This window comes from Lepisma saccharinum, chromosome 29, assembly GCF_977018435.1.
Source record: "Lepisma saccharinum chromosome 29, izLepSacc3.1, whole genome shotgun sequence".
Taxonomy (NCBI): Eukaryota; Metazoa; Arthropoda; class Insecta; order Zygentoma; family Lepismatidae; genus Lepisma; species Lepisma saccharinum.
This window is the reverse complement of record NC_139257.1, coordinates 44,351,137-44,365,769: the sequence shown is the minus strand read 5'-3', so window position 1 is coordinate 44,365,769 and position 14,633 is coordinate 44,351,137. Positions and strand designations below refer to the sequence as shown.

General features: G+C 40.3%; 1 protein-coding gene across 1 annotated transcript in view; it reads right to left on the bottom strand.

Annotated features, from left to right (window-relative positions):
- conu (Rho GTPase-activating protein conundrum) overlaps window positions 1-14,633 on the bottom strand; it is a 327,867-nt gene that overhangs the window by 117,824 nt on the left and 195,410 nt on the right. Inside the window, exon 5 of the mRNA XM_083114347.1 lies at window positions 1,088-1,177. The gene's annotated coding sequence lies outside the window, so the exon portion shown is untranslated. The remainder of the gene's footprint in view (window positions 1-1,087; window positions 1,178-14,633) is intronic.

Sequence of the window (14,633 nt, the reverse complement as noted above, 5' to 3'; positions counted from 1 at the left end):
TGTGAATGCATATAATTCACACATTTCACCAATAAAATCTGCAGCTGTATGCTTCACAGACAAATGAAGTCAAATTTTCTACGTTTTTAAAGCGTCACACACCTAACGCACTTTTGTTGGTGCTTTTCATGCATTCAGCCTATGCCATCATTCTCAATTTTTCTCTCATATGTTAGCAGACAGTATATAGTACTTCGTAATTCCAGGAAATCAGTTCGTTATGAATATTTAATCCAATGTCATATCTAGAACCTTCAGTTTGGTGTGTGAAATATCACACGCATAACGCTGGAATGCCCCCATATACAGTCTGTAACAAAATAACTGCACGACAGCTAAAAACGAGGGGAATATTGAAATATGTTTAAATTGCCATTGTAATAATATGCAAAACAATGGCAAATTGCACCTGGGATTGTTCCTTGATTCTTTTTTGTTATTTTGCACTGCTGTCTTTCATTCCACTCTCTGCCAACAGATGTCTCTGACGTCTGTGTGCAAATGGCTGCCGCCTGTTCCTGACGTGCAGCCGTGTTGTGAATAGTCGGTGGAAAATCTGTGTAATGGATTTCACTCTATCGCTAGATTACTAAAGTGTGTTCCAGCCGTGTCTGAGAGGTAGTCTGGACTATTCTCAATTACTAAAGTGCAGTAACTTTGACCAGTGTACAGGCATGGGGAAAATTCTAAGTGACACTTCCCCACGGAAACAAGGCAAGATTTTGACCCTGAAACCAGCTGTTTTTTCATATATAGACATACAAAACAAGGCCCAGGATTAATCTAAAGTAAAATATGAGCGGTATAATTGTCTACATATCACCTAAAACACAGTTTGCGTTCCATTGTGTTAAGTGGTGCAGTTAGTTTGTTACATACTGTATATGTATGTGTAAACGACAGAGGAAAGAGAAGATAGAGTCCAAGGAGATGAAGCATCCCTTGACATCTTTCCGCGTTACCTCTGACGTCAAACGCCGCACACGTAAGATTATTTACACCCACAATTCAAGAGAAAAAAAGTCCCATTGCTTCCCTGCTATATATGGAAACCTGAAAAATAAGCCAAGAGAAATTTATTACTCACATAACGAGCTGTATCCACAACAGATGTCCCGATCACCTTGAGAGGGTCCCGTCTCCTTGTGTGGCTTTACGACCGACCATCTACGGCTGCCTGCAAGGAAACGAAGGAGAAATGGTTGGTCCACAGTCAGAGCAAAGTTTGTGTACTCGTTAATTTACATGGATTATTTTCATAATTCTCAAACAGCTCAGAAAACCTAACCGGCACTGTTGAACTTACCGTACAAACTCTCTCCAACTAGTAAGGTCGACATAGGATTTCGTTTCAAGGGACTCAAGAGGGAATGATATAGGTGGGACTGGGTTTGCTTTGGTTGTTTTACATTCTGATATTGTTCATTTATCCCTGTGTTTGCTACTTTCTCTCTTTCTTGCTTCATCTCTTTGCCAATCTATCTATATGTTCTGTTTGGTTTTCTCTTTCTTTCTACGTCTCTTTCTTTATCTGTGGCTTTTTTATATTTCCTTCTCCCTCTCTCTCTCTTTCCTCTGGCTTGGTTTCTCTCCTTTCCTATCTCTATTTATCTTCCTTTGTTTCTCTCTTTATCTTTCTCCATCTTCCTTTGTTTCTCTCCTTTTTCTCTCTTCCTTTGTTTATCTCCTTTTTTCTCTCTTCCTTTGTTTCTCTCCTTCTCTCTCTATTTATCTTCCTTTGTTTCTCTCTTTTTCTATCTTCCTTTGTTTCTCCTTTTCTCTCTCTCTTCCTTTGTTTCTCTCCTTCTCTCTCTATCTATCTTCCTTTGTTAATCTCCTTTTCACTCTATTCGTCTGGCTTTGTTCCTCTTATTTTCCCTCTCTATACTTTTGTTTCTCTCCTTTCCTCTCTATTTATTTTCCTTTGTTTCTCTCCTTATCTTTTTCTATCTTCCTTTGTTTCTCTCTTCCTTTATTTATCTCCATCTCTCTCTATTTATATTCCTTTGTTTCTCTCCTTTTCTCTCCCTTCCTTTGCTTCTCTCTTTTTCTCTCTTCCTTTGTTTCTATCCTTCTCTCTCTATTTATCTTCCTTTGTTTCTCTCCTTTTCTCCCTCTCTTCCTTTGTTTCTCTCCTTTCCTCTCTCTATTTATCTTCCTTTGTTTCTCTCCTTATCTCTCTATTTATCTTCCTTTGTTTCTCTCCTTTTCTCTCGCTATTCGTCTGGCCTTGCGCCTCTCATTTTCTCTCTCTATACTTTTGTTTCTCTCCTCTCTCTCTTTATACGAGGGGATGTTGAAAAGTTCGTATCCCGACGTAGAAGGAATGCACTTGGAATGATGAAACTTCATAGTTACTCAACATACTGCCCTCGAAGTTCAATGCACTTTCTGGCCCGGTGCTCCAACTATTGCAAGCCACTTTAAAAAAAATGCTTAAGTTTGCTACTTGCACCAATACTCTGTGGCAGTAATCACCTCATGACAATGCCCCTGCCCATCGAGCAGCAGCAACACAGCAGAAATTGCGAGACTTGGGCTTTCAGTGTCTTGATCATCCATCATTCCCCGATCTGGCTCCATCGGACTACTTTCTGTTTCCTCATCTCAAAAAACACCTGCAGGGACGCCATTTTGCCTCACATCAGGCGGTGATTACTGCCACAGCGCATTGGTGCGAGGAGCAAACTTCAGCATTTTTAAACTGGTTTACAAAAGTTGGAGCACCGGGCCAGAAAGTGCATTGAGCTTCGAGGGTAGTATGTTGAGTAACTATGAAGTTTCATCATTCCAAGTGAATTCCCTCTACGTCGGGCTACGAACTTTTTAGCATGCCCTCGTATATATAATTCTCAGGCTTTGCTTCTCTCCTTTTCTCTATCTACTTTCTTTTCTCACCTTCTCTCTCTCCCTATTCTCTGGCTTTGCGTCTCTTTGCTCTCTACTTTTGTTTCTCTCTCTCCTTACTTATTTGTTTCCTTCCTTATGGTTCTTTCACATACTTTTCTTATTTCTAAATTATTCTCCTGCCACTTCAGATGTCTATGCCTCTCTATTCCTCACCCTCTCTATATTCACCCTATTCATTCTTTCTCTTAGTTCGCACATTCCATGTCTCTTTCTACATACAGGGTGATTCCAAAGTCCCTGTTCTACGAGTTGTATTATTTGGGTTTCTAATGTAGCTAAGCTGCATTTCATAAAATATAACTGAGTTACTAACAAACTAACTGCCATTCCAAATTTAAAAATTATATTTAGGTTTGACATTCCTACGTTATAAATGTGAATTAACCTGCTCATCAGAAGTATAGTTGTTAAATTACTATTTTTGGTTTAAGAGACCATTAGTTACTTTTCAGATATTTGATGATTCTTGTGTAGATTTTTATTATTAAGTTAATGAAGGATTTGTGTGTTGTAGCTTCAATAACGATATGTATAAATCTGTGATTTGCTCCACAAATTTCTGAACAGCACTGTCCAGAAAAAAGATCTGTTCGACTAATATTTATTCCTGCTTGGTTTAGTTGCACCGGGGTAGCATATAACTCAATTCCTATTGATGGTATGGTTAATGAGTGAAATACATCTGCTGATGTGGTTAGGATTCAAATGTCTTTGTGGGCTGATAAAATTGTTCGCTTATCAGCGCCTAAAAGTCGAAATGATTAATTGATTTGGTGTTTTAAGTCCACTTTATGCACAGTAAGGCTAATCGGGACTGGACCTACAGTTTAAAGTGGGATCCGATCCACTATGTGCTTCCACCGGGTATCGAACCCAGGAGCCCTTGATTACAAGGCGATGACGCTACCACTGCGCCATCGGGGAGGCCCAAAAGTCGAAATGAATTTATATTTATTTCGTTTGTGAATCAAATTCTGTTTTTATGAAGTCTGAATATTCATAACTTCAGTATCATTGGTGTCCAATTGTTTTTATTGTTAATGATTGTTGATTAATTAAAATAGTTACTTCATTAAGCCTTCGTCTTCGTCGCGGTTATACGTAAGAGTAGAAAGAAACGACTTAGCAAGAATCCAATCAGTTTCGTTCGGGTAAGACCATGCTTGTCTTGGACAACCCTGTCTCAATTTGGTAAGACATTTTTAAACAATAACCTGCCAGTGGCTTAAGGGGTTGTAAAAATTGAAGGTCTGGCGTCTGCTTCGCTGCGTGCGTTGAGGAAGTCCGCTCACCGGAGGCAAAATTCCCAACGAATACCTTCTGACACTTACCACTGGAGGGCTTCCAATCTCCAAGGCTACCTGGTCAAACTGGTTCCTTTACACACGGAGCTCAGTTATCTGAGGATTAGCCTGCCACTTTCCTCCCACCAAAACCCTATGAATTCCTGAAGCACTCCTTCACTTATCCTCACTTACAAACAGTGTTGCCATTTGAAGGGAAATTTACCATCATTTAGATTCTACTTCTATATTCACATTTTTTGTTGGTGTCACTTCCTATTTCCACTCCTTTTGAAATTTCTATATTTAAATTTCTATTTTTCTTTCTTTTACGTCGCTTTTATATATCTTCGGTTATTAATTAATAGTGTTATAAAATGGGTGATGGAACAAACGTAATTGTACATTCAGAGAGAGAGAGAGAGACAGACAGGAAGAGAGAGATAGGAAAGAGGGACATAAAAGAGAGAGAGAAACTCTCACTCTCTCTCTCTCTCTCCATAGGAAGATAAAAAGAAAGAAAAAGAGAATTCATGCTTGGCCAAGGTACGAACTTGGAACATCTGGCCTGATTATGTAAGAATTGTTTACATATTTCGTAATTACGAATATGGTGCAACGAAAATACATTACTCACTACTTATTTATATTATAATTATTATACCTATGATTCTTTTAATGGAAGGAGACATTAGTCGAAAAAGGGAAATTTTCCCCTTGCAGAGGGATATTTTGCCATCAGATTGTGGCAACACTGCTTACAAGGAAAGTACCTCAACGGCTTGCTTCCAAATGCGAACGAAGCTGCAAAAACAGTGCAAATGGAAGCTTGTATGAAATGGTGCATTACAACCTTTTCTATAATGCAAGCCATTTGTAATGTCTGAATGCGGTACATATACAGTACGTACGTTTCTGAGCGCTTCCAATAAAAAGTAAAAACCTGTCTTGTCCACAGTGTTGCCACAATATAAGGGCACAATTTCCCTTTCCTGGAAGCAGTAGTTGTAGTATTTCCGTTGGTCCATGTCCATGTGAATAAAAAAATGTTAAATTTATCACATAGATGTCACTTTCATCGCTTCCTGATCAGATGTCCCAGGTTTGGATCCTGGTCAGGAATCCATTTTATCGTTAATCCTCATCGTTACTATTATCCGAAGGTGCAGAAAAGCGATGTACTTAACAGAGATATATTAATAGATACAGGCTATATTCAAGGGAGCAGAAAAAAGAACAGAAACAATGAAAATGTGGATATGAAACTGGAACTTAACATAAACTGTAATACTGTAGTCAGATGTCTTAAAATTTCCCTGAAATTGTGGTATTTTTAATCGAAAGTCCCTTTTCCCTTTTGGCTAAAATTTCGGTCCGAATTTCCCTGCAAAAGGGAAATTTCTCTTCACGTGTCAACACTGCTTGTCCATAGGTCGCAACAGAGAGCGCAGCAACCAATGCAGTCTTGCGAGCTTCTGGCAGTGGAATGCGTTGGATTTTTCATAAGGGAGGTATAGCCGAGTTCAGGTCAGTTTTTTACCCCCGTAGTCAGTTCTATATTTTATTATTTTTGACATCTGTGCCCGTCCGCCCGTGTCAACATTCGATATCTTAGAAACTGCATAAGTGATAAAAACACAATTTGGTGGTAGATCTATCAACTAATCCTAACGAACTACAGGGCGTTTCAAAAGTCACACATCATAACGCATTTCTGCAACCAGATTGTCTACATTATGAAGCCTTGTCTATGTGGACAATTTTAAAGTACTTTTGATAGCCAATTCACTCAGGAGTTGGCTACCTGAATTCTTAGGAGTTGGCTACCTGAATTCTTAAGAGTTGGCTACCTGAATTCTTAGGAGTTGGCAACCTGAATTCTTAGGTGTTGGCAACCTGAATTCTTAGGAGTTGGCTACCTGAATTCTTAGGAGTTGGCAACCTGAATTCTTAGGAGTTGGCTACCTGAATTCTTAGGAGCTGGCAACCTGAATTCTTAGGAGTTGGCTACCTGAATTCTTAGGACTTGGCTACCTGAATTCTTAGGAGTTGGCAACCTAAATTCTTAGGAGTTGGCTACCTGAATTCTTAGGAGTTGGCAACCTGAATTCTTAGGACTTGGCTAGGCAACCTGAATTCTTAGGAGTTGGCAACCTGAATGTTTATAAGTTTGCAACCTGACTACCGTTGGGATGGCAAAGTGGCTTCCCTGAAGACGTCAAGAATGAGCATATTCTTCTCCCTTCCTCCATAGCCCAGGAGCAGGTGTCATAGTGAGCTAGTCCAGCCAGCATACGCCACTGCATAAACCCCTCTCTGGGAAGTGAGGAATGTCACGTGACAGCAAGTGCACACTTCCTTTCGTGCGATTACCGCCACGAGCAGCGACTGCGCCGCTTTTCAAGAAGATGAAACTGGTTCCGAAAGCGTCGCATGCAAATCCTTCAAGAAACCTCATAAAGGAAAACGTTTGCGCACGCTTTTCCATCTTATTTACAAGAGCGCTGACACGGCCATTGCACAAAGTGAACGCAGGCAAGGTGTTGTTTCTAGCGATTATTAACGTGTTTTCTTTGTAAATGTTTTCTTTCACATGAAAAAGAGGAAATGGTAAAAACATGTATTAATTTAATACAGAGTGTTCAGAAAATAACGCAACGTAATCAAATCTATTCCAATTTCTTTCATAAAAAAGATTGGAACCCTCGGACATAACCATCGCATTGCATACTGACAAAATAAGGTTAGTTCAAAGCTATTTTCTTTACCATCGTAAACACTGTTGATTTTTATTGAAGCAATATTCTATGGTTCCTATATTAGTTGTGAGAAATATACGAGGTGTGGCGAGAAAAAGAACGGATTGATGTTGCTGTCGACAAAGGGCAAGCGCGTCAAGGACAAGCAGTGCATGGGTGTATAACGTGGTATCTTGCCTACCGGCTGTGTGATTGCCCAGGGTGCGCGGTGCTCAGTTCTTCTGTAGTTTGTGGACGAAGTGAACCGTGCATCTGTGCTCCGTCGGAAAAGAAATTAAGTGTGAAAGTGGAACAGCGTATCAATCTGAAGTTTCTTATCAAGCTCGGAAAATCCGCCACAGAAACTTACGGTTTGTTGAAGGAAGTGTACGGAGATCTGTGTTTATCATGCATTCAAGTATTTGAGTGGTTTCAAAGGTTTAGAGAGGGACGAGAAGTGATTGCGAACGACAAGCGTCCTGGACGGTCTTGCACGTCAAAAACGGAATCAAACATTGCAAATGTCGGTGAATTGATTTGAATTGTGCACCCGAAGGTCAAACTGTCAACCAACAATATTTCATTACGATGCTGAAGACGACCTGATTTGTGGAAAAGCAAGTCATGGATTCTTCATCAGGACAATGCTCCTGCCCACTCGGCATTGTCAGTCAAAGTCTTATTGGCCATCCCAGTGTTAGAACATCCACCCTATTCGCCGGATCTCGATCCGTGCGACTCTGAAAGGAACCAGATTTCAGACCGTAGAATGTGTGAAAACGACAGCGCCGGAGGTCATGAACATGGTTTCGGAAAATGATTTCCAGCACTGTCTCCAGCAATGGAAGATTCGTATGGAGCGGTGTATCGATAGTGCAGGGGAGTACTTTGAAGGAGATAATGTTCATATTGTACAAAATAACCAACAAAAGATTTTGTAGCAACAGTCCGGTATTTTTCTAGCCACACCTCCTACATCAGAAACTTCTTGTTTTAAGTCCATTTTATGCACAGAAGGCTAATCGGGAATGGACCTACATTTTAAAGTGGGATCCGAACCACTATGTGCCTCCACAGGGTACAGAACCCGGGAAGTCTTGATTACAAGGCGGAGGTTTCGTCGAATTGAGATATATAGGTGACTCAAGTTTTTAAAGTTTGTGAAGAAAACACGTACTGTTGAGTCACACTTTCTGATGCCAATAGATGTATGCACAATTACTAAAATTAAAGTTTAACCACACAAACTTTCCATATGAACTCCATTGGTAGACTTAATAATTAAAACGTTTCTCTAATCAATGTTCAAAAGTACGATGCCACCCCTTCTGCTCTGCGCACTTCAGTTAAGATGAACTTAATATTGTGACCAATCCATGAATCAGAAGTGAGAGGGAATGGGATTGCGTGGAGGGGGAAAGCGACTGACGTTATCAGCCTTTGCGGCAGCGTATTTTGCTTCGTTCTCCCCCTCTTTCCCTCGCCCTATGAGCGGCTTTGCTCTAGAGATAGTCGGGACAGAGTATAGATGAAATTGAGAAAGGGGAACACAGAGAGAGACCCATGCTGAACCCGGGAGGGCCTCCCCGATGGCGATGGTAGCGTCGTTGCCTTGTAGTCAAGGGGATCCGAGTTCGATACCCGGTGGAGGCACATAGTGGTTCGGATCTCACTTTAAACTGTAGATCCAGTCCCGATTAGCCTTTGTGTATAAAGTGGACTCGAAACACCAACTCAATCAATCAAATCAAGCCGGGACTCGAACCCAGAACTTTGGTGGCGTGATCGAAAGTCGAACAATTAAGACGCTCGGCCACACAGCCGGCATGTAGTCTCAGAATTCTGTAGGACACCGAGATATGTATCCGGTTGCACACAAAAGAAAAGATAAGTCTGCGAATGATTGATTGATTCACTTGCTATATTTTACTTCACTTCTTGTGCCACTTTTGGCTAATTTGTGAAGATTGGGATGAGGATGATATGATGAAATTAATGAATGGACACTCACAAACATCCATGCCCAGGCCAGGATTCGAACCCGGGACCCCTGGCGTCGTAGCGCGATCTGCTAACCACTCCGCCACGGGGGAGGTAACGCTAAAGGGATATCGACGATATGAGGGTACGTGGGACTATTTATTCATCGTGCAAGTAATTCAGGAGCGTATATCTGCGAAGCCTGAAGTCTAGAGAATAAAATACAAGAGAAAAATCGATCACAAATTGTAAATAACATTATTCATATCAGCGAGATGATGATGGTGATTCTGAAGTTGGCTACCTGATTTCTTATGAGTTGGTAACCCGATTTCCTATGAGTTGGCAACCTGATTTCCTATGAGTTGGCAACCTGATTTCCTATGAGTTGGCAACCTTATTTTTTACGAGTTGGCAACTTGATTTCCTATGAGTTGGCAACTTGATTTCCTATGAGTTGGCAACTTGATTTCCTATGAGTTGGCAACTTGATTTCCTATGAGTTGGCAACTTTATGTCCTATAAGTTGGCAACTTGATTTCCTATGAGTTGGCAACCTGATTTCCTATGAGTTGTCAACCTGATTTCCTATGAGTTGTCAACCTGATTTCCTATGAGTTGGCAACCTGATTTCTTATGAGTTGGCAACCTGATTTCCTATGAGTTGGCAACCTGATTTCCTATGAGTTGGCAACCTGATTTCCTATGAGTTGGCAACCTGATTTATTAGGAGTTGGTAAACTTATTTCTATTCATAGCTTGGGACCACGTGACATAGCCCAGATCTTGGACTCCGTATACGCCACTGAAGTAATTAGTATCCATGGAGAGATTACGCACTCAATGCCGTGAGCAGAGATCCAACTTTGTGATAAGCAAATGCACATACACGCTGTCTCATGTGTTGATCGAATGGGAGCGATCGGTTACCTGGTTACTGTGTCAAGTCGAGAACTCTCGGTTACAGAAAGCACTCGCTCTTTTGTTGCGTGCACAATAATTGTTTCCCGTGAAACAATGCGCTCGTGTCTCTCCTGCCATACAAACTGCAAGGGGCACGCAACCTTATTGCACGAGGCAGCTGATGTTTCACTGCAGAAGTTCTCAAGGCACAACCTGTCTGTTAAATCAACGCAGGCCCGTAGCGAGGGGGAGGCTAGGAGGGATGGAGAAGGAAAGAAGGAGAGAGAGATAGGGGAGGGGCAGAGAGAGAAAGAGACGAAAGAAGGAAAAAGAAAAGAGAATGAAAAACCTCCCATCTTCTGGTTTTTGATGTGTAGAAGCAGTGATGTGCCGTAGACTATACGTTTACGTCTACATGCGTTGTCTACACGTAATCTACGCGTAGATTACATTGGGTTGTAGTTTACATAGACTACGTAGACAATCTAAAGTGCATTAAAATTAATTTCCAAGGGTTTCATGAAAGGAAAGTGACATTTTCAACTGTATTGGTTCCTTTCGACATGAAAAGAATCCTATTTACAACAAAATTTCTGGTCTTCTATGGAAGAAGATAAATAGTATGCAAAAAACAACAACAGATGGCAGTCGTGAGGCAAGAGTAGTCTTTTCCCCATAAAACACTAGCATATTTCCTATATTAGGTTTCTTCCTAGGTGAGAAATTTTTCGAATTTGGAAGAAAGAGTACGAGAAGTTCTCCTGACACATCAGCAACTCATACGCAATATAATTTTGTTTTTCTTCCACGGCGCACTTTGCTAAGTTATCACCTTTCGCCATGTTGTTTACATGGATTACGTAATCTACGTGTATAACATAGTCTACGTGTAGAATGTAGACTATCGTTGTTTACGCGTAGACGCACATCACTGGGTAGAAGTGACAAACCTCTCTTTCCTTCTCCACATCCAACAAAACTGTCAGAATTCCTGGGAGAAGTGAAGAATGAGGAGGGGTTAAGCAATTCCTTGTTGTGTGGGATATTGCGAATAACTTCATACTGTCTTTCCCCCTCTTTCATGCAGATGTAGGGTTGCTGGAGAGTTAGGTTTCCCTTTCTTTTTTCTTTACTCTTTCTTTACCGGGGTTGCTCCTTTGAGAAGACTCCAGGTCCTCCCTCCCTCCCTCCCTCTCTCTCTCTCTATCTCTCTCTCTCTCTCTCTCTGAGTTAAAGGAGAAATAGATAAATTAGTATCTATTGTCGAAATATCGAGTAATTATTGTTCGATCTTTTATAGCTTCCTGAACACGCAAAATGGCGGGCAAATCTTGACTAGCGTTGTGTTTCAAACGGCAAATCAGTGTTTCAACCTTCTTAACAGAAAAATTCCCGCATAGCCCTGAAAACCATTCCCGCATAGCCCCAAAAACCATTCACTCATAGCCCCAAAAACCATTCTGGATCGTATAACCATCCACGAATAGCCCCCAAAACCATTCACGATAGCCCCACGCACCATCACGTTAAGGTTAGGTTAGGTTGCTTTAGGTTGGGCAATATAGTGAAAAAACTGTATGTTTGGAAACACTTACCGGTGATTACGTCATCAGATGCTCGCAACATCCGGTTCAAGTACATGGATGGAAATGCAAGCAACAGCTTTCGTGCATCGGACGGACATTATAGAAAAATACATGAATTAGCGGCCAAATACATTGAAAAATGCGAGAAAACACTTCTACGACCTTCCGAAATTACACAGAAACTCAATTCCGTAAGTACTTTCTCCTGTAAATTTGAAGAAAACCGATTCCCGGCTTTAAAAGGAGAGAAACAAAGCAAGTGAAAAAGCATAGGAAGATATATAGAGAGAGATACAGAGAAAGCAAGAGAAAGGGTTAAAAGAAGAGGAACAAAGCAAGCGTAAAAGAGAAAAATGGAAACAAAGGAAGAGGAAAAGAAACAAAGCAAGAAAAAGTGACAGAAAAGGAGAAAAAGCAACAAACAGAGAAAATGAGAGAAACAGAGCAAGAGAAAAAGAGAGCGAAAAGGAGATAAACAAAGCAAGATACATGATAGAGAAAAGGAGAGAAACAAAAGAAGAGAGAAAAAGAGAAAATAATCTAGTGAAAAAGAGAGAGAGAAGGAAATAAACAAAGCCAGAGAAAGAGGAAAAATAAGTATTAAGAAAGAGAAAACAAAATAGAAAACAGAGACTTATAAAGATGAAGCAAGAAAGAGAGAAATTAAGAATATCAGAATCTAGACTTTTCTGGGATATGCATTGAAAGATTATGAAACGTCCAAATTCATTAATTCACCAAGAAAACACAAGAGTTCCAAGGAGCGTGCAAGCATTTCGGAAATACACAATTACTGGAGTGAGTTTGGAAAGAGGAGGGCAAATTCGCGATTACAGCCTTTTGGAAATAATGCTGTACGTCGTGATGCCTTTAGGGGGTCTCCAATAACAGTTACGTGCTGAGTGCTTCTTGCAAAAGTAGTTGTGCACATTCCGTAATTATGAAATGACGGGGACAACTTTTTCCACGCATTGTTTCGTGAGACCTTAACCGATGATGTGTGCTGCGGAGGACTGTAAATATCCTCACGTAGGGTCTCTTAAAGATTCCAATGTGTACAAGTAAATCTAATGAGGCATGAATGTGTTTTTTTTCCTTTAACAAAAAACGAATGGCAGTTCGCCTAATGATACGATGTGCATGTCTTTTAAATTATATATATAAGCTATTTAGTTAATGCAGGATTTAGGTTTCATGAATTTTATAAAAGATATTGAAATTTACATGTCAGGCTGCGTACTATTTTTCCAAAAAACAATCCAATGAACAATAATAACCTTAAAATAATAACTTTTACATAGAACAAGAAGCTGGTTCAAGAAAAATCTGAATTTATATCATTCTAAACACTTGGCAAGTACAAAAACTGAATTTCTTCCAACATTTCCAGGTTTGTGATTGAATTTTCAAAATCTCATGATTTTTCATCGGTTTCCACGACTTTTCCATGTTTTCCAGGATTCCCAGGTCAGTGTACACACAGAAAATTAAATGCATCATATCGATTGATGCACCAGAATGCATCGATTGATGCACTACAGTGTGATTTGTAGCTTCTTCAAAGAATCAGATTCACATTTGATGCATTTGGGTGCATTTTTGTATCTCGTGAAAGAAACACCAAAGTGCATCATTTGATTCAAGTGAGGATTTATTTCAGTCGAGATACACTTCATTGCATCAGTTAATGCACCGTGATGCACATTCCTGCATCTTTTTGGATGATCCACTTAAACGTTTGGACTGAGCTACAGACTTTATGTAGCTCAGACGAAACGTTTAAGTGCATCATCAAAAAAGATGCATTCTGGTTCATCAAAACGCATCAAAGTGCATAACTGCATCTCGACTGTAAGAAATCCTCACTTGCATCAAATGATGCACTTTGGTGTTTCTTTCAGCTTGCGCATGCGTCAATTGTGGGAAAAAGGACAGCTTGCTCTGCGACGACATTCATGAGCATTTCTACATTCTAATTTCTTCATATAGGAGAAGTATTTACTTTACACGAGAGCGCTGAGCTTATATTACATTTCTTGGATCTGAAGTGACGCATGCATCAATTGTTGGAAAATAATTATTACTTTCTTGCACTTCAGATCCAAGAAATGTAATATAAGCTTAGTTCAGCGCTCTCGTGTAAGATAAATACTTCTCCTATATGAAGAAATTAGAATGTAGAAATGCTCATGAATGTCGTCGAAGAGCAAGCTGTCCTTTTTCTCACAATTGACGCATGCGCAGCATACACCGCATGCGTTCACGGGCCTAACAATGACAGCAAACCGAAAATCTTGAATCGGGACTGCAAACAGCGTGTGTAATTCTTTTCTTCCAGCTGTCCGTGTGTAGCTAATCTCGCATCAAACCGTCAATATTCAACACACTTTTCAAGCCTGTCGTGACAACACGGAACCGAAGGCGACGAGGAAAGAAAATATTTCCTGTTTTCTTTACCAGAACTGAAGAAACAATGGTAAAAAGTGGGGGATTGCAAGCCCATGCGTTATTGCTGATGTAGCCAAAGTATGCCACTTGGCCATTCGACGATTACGCGTCCTTTTTCTTGTCGAATTGAACAACCTTCTTCCGATGCAATTTGGTCTTTGAGCGGAACGAAACCTGAAGGTAAGCGAGAGGGGAGTGCCTCTTCCGACGAAATGTAAATATCTGGGACAGTCACGTGGCTCTGAAAGAGAATTTCACGGAATCGTAGTGGGAAAACCTGCATGTGCGACTGCAGCGCCACGGTGTTGGGAAATGTTATCGTCTTCATAAAAAATGGCCTTTTTTTTACGTAGTACATTCTAGTTGATTTTTTACTAGATTTGATGCAGAAGAATTTCTGAACTGGTGCGAAGCGACGCGTTGTCAACGAAAGTAGGAATGTGTAATTTTGATGTACTCATTTAAACTTGTAAAATTAATTAGAAATGATTACACTTTTACTAACAAGAATTACAGATTACACGATGTAATGGAAAATTGTATTTAAAAACAACCTAACAATATCGGTCAAATTGTCGGCAACACTAAGTGAGACGAATATGTAAATAAGTGGGTTTCATGTGATGTCAGGTTGCGCACAGCCGCCATGTTTGCAGCCAATTTAATTTGTCGTTTACAAGGAAATATCTACACGTTTGTTTTAAATCACGAATGTCTATGCTGGTGTCTCCCGCCCATTCCGTATGCTTACAAGAACTGGCGTCAATCATGGCTGTTCAAAACCA